The sequence below is a fragment of the Rattus norvegicus genome, chromosome 14 (assembly GCF_021556685.1).
Source record: "Rattus norvegicus strain SHRSP/BbbUtx chromosome 14, alternate assembly SHRSP_T2T, whole genome shotgun sequence".
NCBI classification, from domain to species: domain Eukaryota; kingdom Metazoa; phylum Chordata; class Mammalia; order Rodentia; family Muridae; genus Rattus; species Rattus norvegicus.
In genome coordinates this window covers 19,550,540-19,555,258 of record NC_141547.1, presented here as the reverse complement: position 1 = coordinate 19,555,258, position 4,719 = coordinate 19,550,540, and the positions used below count along the sequence as shown (strand labels likewise).

Sequence of the window (4,719 nt, the reverse complement as noted above, 5' to 3'; positions counted from 1 at the left end):
AGAAGATAATGCTTCTTCCTACTAGCCCAGGGATGCTTCTCCAAGCCTGCCTAATGGGCTTGAGTTCCTTCCGTTAAATATGTCCTTTACTCTGTGTCCTGCTCAGGATGCCCATAAAGCTCGTGACGTCTAAAGTTAAGGGGCATGTACTAAAGCTTCTGACAACAGCACACACTTTAGCTCTTGTACCTCCGTCCTGCTCCTGCCACCCACCTCTCTAGTGGATGACTATATCTAACAGTCACCCCTGCTGACTCTAACATAGCTAGGTATAACCTCCTTGCCCCTAGAAGACAACTTATACAGACTAATCATGTCTGAAGGTAACAGAACGTGAGACACCACAGAGGCACATACATACCATGTCACAGTGTCTCCTGAGGCACAAGCCAGTAGTCTTGGGAAAGCTTGAGCTTCTCAGTGCATGCGTGGTAAAGCAGAACGATGACACGCAGGGTCCAGCTGACCTTCTGAGCATTAGACGTGGCAGGCATTATCATGGAGACTCTTCCTCCAGGTTTCTGGAGCATCTAAAGATGTAGACAGCACATCTAAATTTGGCCACTCAAACCAGAGTAACAAATTTTATACATTTTGGTGGTGGTGGTGGTGGTGGGTTTTATTTGGTTGGCTGGTCTCTGTTGCTGCTGTTTGTTTGCTTGCTTGTTTGTTCTGTTTTCAAGACAGAGATTCTCTGTGTAGCACCCCTGAATGTCCTAGAAGTCACTTCATAGAACAACAGGCTGGCCTCGAACTCACAGAGGTCCACATGCCTCTCCCTCCCAGGCTGGAATTAAGGGGTGCCCATCATGCCCAGACATTTAATACATCTTTAAAGAGAATGTTGAGTTACTTTTATCGCTTATTTAGGTATTCCTATCTGTTCCTCTCTCTTGTCTCATTTAATCCAGTTTCAACTACCACCTTCAAAATATAATTTATCACATACCTCTAAAACCAAAAGTCGTTAATAAAAGCCAAAAAGGGAACCAAAAATGTTGGACTTAAAACAGGCATGTCTGTTTCTACTTCATTAAACATGAAAGGTTTCACTGTGAGTCAGGCCACCGGCTAACCCCCAAAGGAAAATGTAATTGACCGAAAATAAATAATCACCATTTTACCCCAGGATGTAATATTTGGTTTTATCCACCTGTACCTCCTTGCCTCTCTGCCTCTCCCTGTTCAATTAACAACCTTTTACTCTCTCTTTGAATGTAGAGTCCATTCAATTTAAAAAACACCAATCAGCTGATTACAAGGAAAGAAAGGAAGGAAGGAAGGAGGGAGGGAGGGAGGGAAGGAAGGAAGGAAGAAAGGAAGAAAGAAAGAAAGAAAGAAAGAAAGAAAGAAAGAAAGATTTTAAAAAAAACATGCTAGCAGAGGAAAAGCCTTGCAAAGAAGCAAGAAATAAGCTGAGCTGTAGTCTGACACAGAAAGAACTGTTCAAGGAATAAAACTGTGCCCAGGATCCCAGCCCCTGCAGCATCCTGGGCAACACCCTCTGCTTTCATAGTGCCTCATTTAACACACACCTCTGTCTCGGTGCCCAGAAACATGTATAAGGAGAGGCAGGATTCTTAGATTTCCCAAATGATTCTTCCTCTTTGTCTGGCTTACATAATTTTCAAGATTCTAACATTCCAAGTGTGAAAATCCTATCTGGTTAACATCTTTCCCAAGACTCGGCCCAGCCCTAATGACTCAGGGCTCACAGTGCAACTCATCTCTTACCCTCAACCATATTTGTAAAATATTGTGTGCAAAGTTTCTCTTGTTAGTTTTTCCTATAGGTGAAATAGGAAAACTTCTAGAGAGTAAAATGAGTTGTTTTTCTTTATGTATCTTTCAGAGCAACTAGCAATTGTACTAGCAAGTAAATGAATGCTCCACAAACATCACTTTCTCTTTAAATACTTATGAGTACATAGAAATGCATAATTTCAAAACAAAATAATTGTTTCTCAGATAATAATAAGCATGTTCTAAAACATAATGGTGTATAGAAAATGTATACTAGTTACAGAATATTTGAATAAAGAGGAAATGGAAACAAAAAATATCATATTTTGACCTATTTCCACCAAATCTTTTGTCATGTGTGGATGTATAAGGAGTGTTCTAAAAGTCATTATTTCCTATAATATACTCCATTTTTCTCTTGTTGTATCATCAATTTCTATAAAATATAAAAATTTCACTCTTATGCCCATCAAGAGTTCTGAAGTATAGCATTGTGTTGGTTCTTTCATTGAATGATCAAACATCCAACAAGCACAACTTACGGGGCAGCAAGATTGCTCAGTGGGTAACGCTCACTTGCTGCCTTGCCTGCAAACCTCAGAACAATGCCCAGGCAGGGCCCACATCTTGGAAGGAAAGAACTGACTCCTACAAGTTGTATCTGACCTCCACACATACACTACAGAACACATGTACACACACAGACACACACACACACACACACACACACACACACACACACACCAATAAATAAAAAAATATAATTTAACTTCTAAGTAGAATGAGTCAAGCAGAAGATGGACAATCAGAACCTAAAAAACAAAAAATCTGAAGCAAATGTGCAGGAAACGTGGGATACCGTATGCGGATAATAGGAAAAAATCAGGGAGAAGCAGCCCGGGTCAGTGGCACAGATCAGATTTTAACAAGAACATAGGAGAAAACTTCCCCAGACTCAAGAATGACACACCCATACAGATGTAAGGACACAGACGGCCAACTAAACAAGACCAGGAAAGAACTACACCATAGCACAACACAGTGAAGACATTAAATATACACTACAAAGAAAATACACTGAAAGCACAAGAGAAAGCACAAATGGCATGAAGAGAAGCACATCTGAATAACAACTGGCTTCCCAGTGGAAATTCTGAAAGCAAGAAAAGCCTGGAGCTGGGCAGTCCAAGTCCCCAGTAATCACAATTGCTGTGCCCAGCAAAACTACCTGCCTTGGTTGGAAGAGAAATAAAATTTTTCCATGTTACAAACATCCTAAAACATTCAGACCTACTAAGTGTGGGAGAGCTGGCCCCACCCCTCATCTGCCATGGAGTAGCACTGGCAAGGGAGAGATGTCCCTCTCACCTGCCTGTGGCAGGCTGGAGAACTGACCCTGAGAGCTGAAGAGCTGATCCCGACCCTCATTGACAGCCGCACCTGGGAGAGCAGGCCCTGAACCCTTCCTGGGCAGCAAAGTAGAGGTGACTCTGTTAGTGGGGGGGGAGGGGAGGGGAGACAACTCCCCAGCAGGGAGCTGACCTGCCCTGCTGTTAACCAGCTCCATCACTGGGTGAGCTACCTGGGGCCATGCTGGAGAGCTTGTTCTGGTGGTTCAGGGGCAGGAGAGCTGGCAGTCCGACTAACTCAGCTACCTCACATAATAATGGTTGCAACTGTGTTAGTTAGAGTTACTACTGCTATGACGAAACACCATAATCAACACAACTGAGGGAAGAAAGAATTTATTCTATGTATACTTCTATATCACTGCTAATCATCAAAGGAAGTCAGGACAGGAATTCAAAAAGGAAAGGAAGCTGGAGGCAGGAACTGATGCAGAGGCCATGGAAGGGTGCTGCTTACTGGCTTGCTTCCTGGGGCTTGCCATTCTAATATCTGACAAAACAGACTTAAAACTAAAACTAATGAGAAGAGACAGAGAAGGGTATTCTAACCCATGGATCAATTAATTAAGAATACATGACAAAACTATACATATATGCACCAAACTTTTATTCGCCCAACTCACAAGGAGCATACTAATGGAATTTAAAGTATAGATTAACACAAACCTGATGACAGGTGATTTCAACACCTCACTCTCTCCAAAAGACAGTCATTCATCTGGACAAAAAATAAAACAGAGAAACTTCAAGATTAAATGAAATAAACCTAGAAGATGTCTACAGAATATTCTACCCAAACACCAAAGAATATACATTCTACTCAGCAGCACATGGAAGCTTATACAGACCATATACTGGGATAATAAATAAATAAATAAAATTAATAAATAAATAAACAGTCTCATATTTCCTACTGGCCATACACAATAAAAGTTAAAATTGACAGCAAAAGAGGCAACGAAAACAATAATTAAAAAGCCTTCCAACAAAGGAGGAGGAGGAAGGAAGAAAAGAAGACAGCTCAGATTCACAGGAGAACTCTAACAGAATTTCAAAGATCTATAGCCAATACTTCCTCTATAAGAGTAATAAACTCTTAACTACTGAACTATCTCTCCAGCCACACAAAATGACCTATCACCTGTGCCTATAAAAGAAGCCAAATGTTTCCAACAGGCCATGGCCCAAAATAAGCACTCCTGTTTCAAAAGTGAGGAGTGGAGACACGGCCAAAAAAGGCTGAACCAAAGCCAGACAAATCCCAGAAGGGCAAACTCCAAGTCCTACAGCTGCACATCTAACATCTGGGCTTTTGGTGGCCTTATCCAGGCTTCAACAGTGTTCAGCAGTACCACTCCTACAGCTCTACCACCCATAGTACAAACGCAATGGCTCTCAGACTGACTCCATTCTGTCCACCCAACTTCCCTTAGTGGACATCCCAAGATTCTAGCATCTTCAACATCCTGAGGTCTCTGTTGCTACTTCGGTGTCACCCTCATGGCTTCTAAGTAAGACTCAAGGAAATGGCTTCTTGGACCCTCCCTGCAGGGAATATCACTGTGCT

The 4,719-nt window shown here is 41.9% G+C and overlaps 1 long non-coding RNA gene across 5 annotated transcripts in view; it reads right to left on the bottom strand.

Moving 5' to 3' along the window:
• LOC148001262 (uncharacterized) overlaps positions 1-4,719 on the bottom strand; it is a 206,613-nt gene extending 201,894 nt beyond the window's left edge. For all 5 annotated transcript variants that reach the window (XR_015637330.1, XR_015637331.1, XR_015637332.1 and 2 more), the window contains exons 1-2: positions 3,819-4,719; positions 362-530 (exon numbers count right to left, since the gene is read on the bottom strand). This is a non-coding gene — a long non-coding RNA (uncharacterized LOC148001262). The remainder of the gene's footprint in view (positions 1-361; positions 531-3,818) is intronic.